Genomic DNA, 7,690 nt, shown 5'->3' on the forward strand with positions numbered 1-7,690 from the left:
TTTATGCAGTGTCCTCTGAACAGTTGATGTTGAGATGTGTCTGTTACTTGAAGTAACAAGTGATGGACTGTTGTTTCTTTTTGCTTATTTGAGCTGTTCTTGCCATAATATGGACTTGGTCTTTTACCAAATAGGGCTGTCTTCTGTATACCCCCCCCTACCTTGTCACAACATAACTGATTGGCTCAAACGCATTAAGAAGGAAAGAAATTCCACAAATGAACTTTTATCAAGGCACACCTGTTAATTGAAATGCATTCCAGGTGACTACCTTATGAAGCTGGTTGAGATAATGCCAAGTGTGCAAAGCTGTCATCAAGCAAAGGGTGGCTACTTTGAAGAATCTCAAATATAAAATATACTTTGACTAGTTTAACATTTTTTGGGTTACTACATGATTCCATATGTGTTATTTCATAGTTTGGATGTCTTCACTATTATTCTACATTGTAGAAAATAGTAATAACAAAGAAACATCCTTGAATGAGTAGGTGTGTCCAAACTTCTGACTGGTACTGTATATATATACTTCTTATATCACCTGAAGTTAATTGACCAATCAAAATGTTTCCCACCCGTCGTCCTCCCTACCCGTAGGTGGAGACGATAGGCGATGCCTACATGGTGGCGTCAGGGTTACCGGTTGCCAATGGAGATCGTCACGCGGCAGAGATATCCAACATGGCACTAGACATTCTCAGTGCTGTGGGCACCTTCAAGATGAGACACATGCCTGACGTACCTGTACGGATACGCATAGGATTACACTCAGGTGAGAGATACAGGGGCTACACACACTTACAGATGAACGCACAGGCACAAAAATCACACAGTGCCTATCTATAGTGTGTGTGTGTGTGTGTGTGTGTGTGTGTGTGTGTGTGTGTGTGTGTGTGTGTGTGTGTGTGTGTGTGTGTGTGTGTGTGTGTGTGTGTGTGTGTGTTTGTAGGTCCGTGTGTGGCGGGGGTGGTGGGACTGACCATGCCTAGATACTGTCTGTTCGGAGACACTGTCACCACAGCCTCTCGTATGGAGTCCACTGGGATGCGTAAGTTATAATACACGATGCAGTATACAATGCCTCAGGAAAGTAGTGAGACCCCTTCACTTTTCCCAAATTTTGTTATGTTATGTTTTTTTCTAGTTCCCTCATCAATCTACATACAATACCCCATAATGACGAACCAAAAACAGGTTTTTAGAAATAAATAATATATTTAAAAAAATGAAATATAACATTTACATAAGTATTCAGATCCTTTACTCAGTACTTTGTTGAAGCACCTTTGGCAGTGATTACAGCCTCGAGCCTTCTTGGGTATGACGCTACAAGCTTGGCACACCTGTATTTGGGGAGTTTCTCCCATTCTTCTCTGCAGATCCTCTCAAGTCCTGTCAGGTTGGATGGGGAGCGTTGCTGCACAGCTATTTTCAGGTCTCTCCAGAGATGTTAGATCGGTTTCAAGTCCGGGCTCTGGCTGAGCCACTCAAGGACATTCAGAGACTTGTCCCGAAGCCACTCTTGCGTTGTCCTAGCTGTGTGCTTAGGGTCGCTGTCCTGTTGGAAGGTGAACCTTCGCCCCAGTCTGAGGTCCTGAGTGCTCTGGAGCAGGCTTTCATCAAGGATCTCTGTCCTTTGCTCCATTTATCTTTACCTCAATCCTGACTAGTCCCCCAGTACCTGCCGCTGAAAAACATCCCCACAGCATGATGCTGCCACCACCATCATTCACCATAGGGATGGTGCCAGGTTTCCTCTAGATGTGATGCTTGGCTTTCAGGCCAAAGAGTTCAATTTTGGTTTCATCAGACCAAAGAATCTTGTTTCTCATGGTTTGATAGTCTTTAGGTGCCTATTGGCAAACTCCAAGCGGGCTGTCATGTGCCTTTTACTGAGGAGTGACTTCTGTCTGGCCTCTCCACCATAAAGGCCTGATTGGTGGAGTGCTGCAGTGATGGTTGTCCTTCTGTAAGGTTCTCCCACCTCCACAGAGGAACTCTCGAGCTCTGTCAGAATTGACCATCGGGTTCTTGGTCACCTCCTGACCAAGGCCCTTCTCCCCGATTGCTCAGTTTGGCCAGGCGGCCAGCTCTCAGTAGAGTCTTGGTGGTTCCAAACTTCTTCCATTTAAGAATGATGGAGTCCACTGTATTCTTGGGGACCTTCAATGCTGCAGACATTTTTTTGTACTCTTCCCCAGATCTGTGCCTCGACACAATCCTGTCACGGAGCTCTACGGACAATTCCTTTGACCTCATGGCTTGGTTTTAGCTCTGATGTGCACTGTTGACTGTGTAACCTTATATAGACAGGTGTGTGCCTTTCCAAGTCATGTCCAATCAATTAAATTTACCACAGGTGGACTCCAAGTTGTAGAAACATCTCAAGGATGATCAATGGAAACAGGATGCACCTAAGCTCAATTTCGAGTCTCATAGCAAAGGGTCTGAATACTTATGTAAATAAGGTATTTCTGTTAGATTTTTTAAATTAATTTTCTAAAGTTTCTAAAAACACGTTTTCGCTTCGTCATTATGCGTTATTGTGTAGTAGATTGCTGAGAAAATATATATTTCATCCATTTTAGAATAAGGCTGTAACGTAACAAAATATTGAAAAGGTCAAGGGGTCTGAATACTTTCTGAAGGCTCTGTATATGCACTGTTCTAGCTTATGTTCATTCTAAAGAAGTTTAGGGCTTGTCGTGGGTGCATGAAAGAGCCATGAAGCTTCTCTAGAGAGTGTCTATGTGAACTTGACTTTGTGAGTGTCCTGCCGCCTATAATTGCAGCCTACAGAATCCATGTCCATAACAGCACAGTTAAAATCCTGCTGGAACTCAAGGCAGGATACAAGGTGCAACTGAGAGGCAAAACTGACCTGAAGGTAAGAGACAAAAGACTGACTACACCTAGGACCACCAGCATGTTGCATACAGTAAGCTCAGATCTCCCCAGAACTACCAAGAACTCTCTAGAACTACCAAGAACTCCCCAGAACTACCAAGAACTCTCTAGAACTACCAAGAACTCCCTAGAACTACCAAGAACCCTCTAGAACTACCAAGAACTCCCTAGAACTACCAAGAACTCTCTAGAACTACCAAGAACTCTCTAGAGCTCCCTACTGAACTCTCTGTCTCTCACTCTCTCCTCTCCGTATCCTTTCCTCCTATACTCTCTCCTCTCCACAGGGAAAAGGAGGAACAGAGGAGACCTACTGGCTCATAGGGAAGGACAACTTTGAGAAACCTCTCCCTGTCCCCCCTGAATTCAAGAAAGGGTAAGGAATACCTTCCTCCCTTCCCTCCGCTCTCCCTCCTCCACTATCTGTGCCTTTTCTTGTTGATCCTGCCTCTGTGTCCGATTCGTTTTCCACAGGCAAATGGCTCATGGCCTGCAGATGGAGGAGATAGCGAGGTACAAGAAGAAAAAAGCTGAGAAACTGCAACAGCTTACAAAGAAGAATAACTGAATTACATAAGGTAATGTTATGCATGGAAAATGTATAACATTACTTGTTTGGTGACGTTTTTACTTGCTGTAGTTTGGGACTTTCCAGGCAGTCATGGTACATAACAATGTGTTCTTACCTGACTTGCCTGGTTAGATAAAGGTTCAATAAATAAAACTCATCCAACCTGGTTTGGTTTACCACCCAACACCGTTCATATTCATTTGTTGGTCACTGATCAAATCAGTTCTTCTACTTTACAAGTTTAAGGCCGAGATTCAATCAAAGGTGCGTTTTCGACAATGCACTTTTGATTCAATCCCGGCCTAAGTTTCACTTGTAAACAGTGATATGTGAAGATTTGATTCTGAGTATTTCAATATCATTTTAGCTAATATACTGGTATGAGAGCACTATTGTGTTTTTTAATAGAGCAAATAATCCTGATCCTATCATAACTACCCCTGGGAGGGCAGAGATCTTGATACATCTGGGACACGTACCTACCATGTAGTTAATATGTGTGCTGGAACACGTACCTACCATATAGTTACTATGTGAGCTGGGACACGTACCTACCATATAGTTACTATGTGAGCTGGGACACGTACCTACCATATAGTTACTATGTGAGCTGGGACACGTACCTACCATATAGTTACTATGTGAGCTGGAACACGTACCTACCATGTAGTTAATATGTTATGTGAGCTGGGACACGTACCTACCATGTAGTTAATATGTTATGTGAGCTGGGACACGTACCTACCATGTAGTTAATATGTTATGTGAGCTGGGACACGTACCTACCATATAGTTACTATGTGAGCTGGGACACGTACCTACCATATAGTTACTATGTGAGCTGGGACATGTACCTAATATGTTATGTGAGCTGGGACACGTACCTACCATATAGTTACTATGTGAGCTGGGACACGTACCTACCATGTAGTTAATATGTTATGTGAGCTGGGACACGTACCTACCATGTAGTTAATATGTGAGCTGGGACATGTACCTACCATGTAGTTAATATGTTATGTGAGCTGGGACACGTACCTACCATATAGTTACTATGTGAGCTGGGACACGTACCTACCATATAGTTACTATGTGAGCTGGGACACGTACCTACCATATAGTTACTATGTGAGCTGGGACACGTACCTACCATGTAGTTACTATGTGAGCTGGGACACGTACCTACCATATAGTTACTATGTGAGCTGGAACACGTACCTACCATATAGTTACTATGTGAGCTGGGACACGTACCTACCATATAGTTCATATGTGAGCTTGCCCACCATATAGGTACTATGTGAGCTGGGACACGTACCTACCATATAGTTACTATGTGAGCTGGGACACGTAACTACCATATAGTTACTATGTGAGCTGGGACACGTACATACCATGTAGTTAATATGTGAGCTGGGACACGTACCTACCATATAGTTCATATGTGAGCTGGGACACGTACCTACCATGTAGTTACTATGTTATGTGAGCTGGGACACGTACCTACCATGTAGTTAATATGTTATGTGAGCTGGGACACGTACCTACCATGTAGTTAATATGTGAGCTGGGACACGTACCTACCATATAGTTACTATGTGAGCTGGGACACGTACCTACCATATAGTTACTATGTGAGCTGGGACACGTGCCTACCATGTAGTTAATATGTTATGTGATCTGGGACACGTACCTACCATGTAGTTAATATGTGAGCTGGGACACGTACCTACCATATAGTTACTATGTGAGCTGGGACACGTACCTACCATATAGTTACTATGTGAGCTGGGACAAGTACCTACCATATAGTTACTATGTGAGCTGGGACACGTACCTACCATGTACTTAATATGTTATGTGATCTGGGACACGTACCTACCATGTAGTTAATATGTGAGCTGGGACACGTACCTACCATATAGTTACTATGTGAGCTGGGACACGTACCTATCATATAGTTACTATGTGAGCTGGGACACGTACCTACCATATAGTTACTATGTTATGTGAGCTGGGACACGTACCTACCATGTAGTTAATAGGTGAGCTGGGACACGTACCTACCATGTAGTTAATAGGTGAGCTGGGACACGTACCTACCATATAGTTAATATGTGAGCTGGGACACGTACCTACCATGTAGTTAATATGTTATGTGAGCTGGGACACGTACCTACCATATAGTTACTATGTTATGTGAGCTGGGACACGTACCTACCATGTAGTTAATAGGTGAGCTGGGACACGTACCTACCATATAGTTAATATGTGAGCTGGGACACGTACCTACCATGTAGTTAATAGGTGAGCTGGGACACGTACCTACCATATAGTTACTATGTGAGCTGGGACACGTACCTACCATGTAGTTAATATGTTATGTGATCTGGGACACGTACCTACCATGTAGTTAATATGTGAGCTGGGACACGTACCTACCATGTAGTTAATATGTTATGTGATCTGGGACACGTACCTACCATGTAGTTAATATGTGAGCTGGGACACGTACCTACCATATAGTTACTATGTGAGCTGGGACACGTACCTACCATATAGTTACTATGTGAGCTGGGACACGTACCTACCATATAGTTACTATGTGAGCTGGGACACGTACCTACCATGTAGTTAATATGTTATGTGAGCTGGGACACGTACCTACCATATAGTTACTATGTGAGCTGGGACACGTACCTACCATATAGTTACTATGTGAGCTGGGACACGTACCTACCATATAGTTACTATGTGAGCTGGGACACGTACCTACCATGTAGTTAATATGTTATGTGAGCTGGGACACGTACCTACCATATAGTTCATATGTGAGCTGGGACACGTACCTACCATATAGTTACTATGTGAGCTGGGACACGTACCTACCATATAGTTCATATGTGAGCTGGGACAGTTACCATATAGTTCATATGTGAGCTGGGACACGTACCCACCATATAGGTTATGTGAGCTGGGACACGTACCTACCATATAGTTACTATGTTATGTGAGCTGGGACACGTACCTACCATGTAGTTAATATGTTGGCTGGTACAGGTAGCTACCATGTAGTTAATATGTTATGTGAGCTGGGACAGGTAGCTACCATATAGTTTATGTTAAGTATGCTGGGACAGGTAGCTACTATATAGTTAATATGTTATGTGAGCTGGGACAGGTAGCTACTATATAGTTAATGTTAAGTATGCTGGGACAGGTAACTACTGTATAGTTAATATGTTATGTGAGCTGGGACAGGTACCTACCATATAGTTAATATGTATGTGAGCTGGGACACGTACCTACCATATAGTTAACATGTTGTCTGGGACCAGTAGCTACTATATAGTTACTATGTTATGAACTGGGACAAGTAGCTACTATATAGTTACTATGTTATGAGCTGGGACAAGTAGCTACTATATAGTTAATATGTGAGCTGGGACATGTAACTACCATATAGTTACTATGTTGTCTGGGACAGGTGGCTACTATATAGTTACTATGTTAAGTGAGCTGGGACCAGTAGCTACTATATAGTTACTATGTTAGTGAGCTGGGACCAGTAGCTACTATATAGTTACTATGTTATGTGAGCTGGGACCAGTAGCTACTATATAGCTATGTTATGTGAGCTGCCTAGATAGACTGCTGTCTACAGTGTGGAATCCCAGATATGTTGTTGTTTGTACTGTATGTTACACGGTCTTATATGTTGTTGTTTGTACTGTATGTTACGCGGTCTTATATGTTGTATGTTGTCTATGCTTGTCCTTAAGTTTTGTTCCTGAAAACTCACTAACTTTTGTGTCGTAGTTGCATATTTATCATTTGATGCCAATACCATTATAATGTTTATGTGATATTGAACAGAGTTGGTGTTTCATGAAATGTATGAACCCATAACTGGGTCCACAGTACCCTGATAGTTCTTTGATGTATTCTTAAATGTCACCAGTGAGTCTAGTCGCTTGGTGTCCCAGGTCTGAATCTGACCAGCAGTACTGCGGCTGGACATCGAGGCCTGGAACTGACTGACCCCTAGTGTAAGCCACTGTTAGAAGGACACACTCTGGGCTAAATCTCTCTCTCTCTTTCTTTCTTGTATTTTGTGTGTTCCAGGTCTGTCCAGGAGATCAAGGACTTCAAGCTGCTCCTCCAGAAGGCCGTGAAGAAGATCTCCACTGTCAGAACGGTGGCTATGGTTAC

The 7,690-nt window shown here is 43.0% G+C and overlaps 1 pseudogene; it reads left to right on the forward strand.

Moving 5' to 3' along the window:
• LOC112236600 overlaps positions 1-7,690 on the forward strand; it is a 26,829-nt pseudogene extending 19,139 nt beyond the window's left edge.

This window comes from Oncorhynchus tshawytscha, unplaced genomic scaffold (genome assembly GCF_018296145.1).
Source record: "Oncorhynchus tshawytscha isolate Ot180627B unplaced genomic scaffold, Otsh_v2.0 Un_contig_5802_pilon_pilon, whole genome shotgun sequence".
Taxonomy (NCBI): Eukaryota; Metazoa; Chordata; class Actinopteri; order Salmoniformes; family Salmonidae; genus Oncorhynchus; species Oncorhynchus tshawytscha.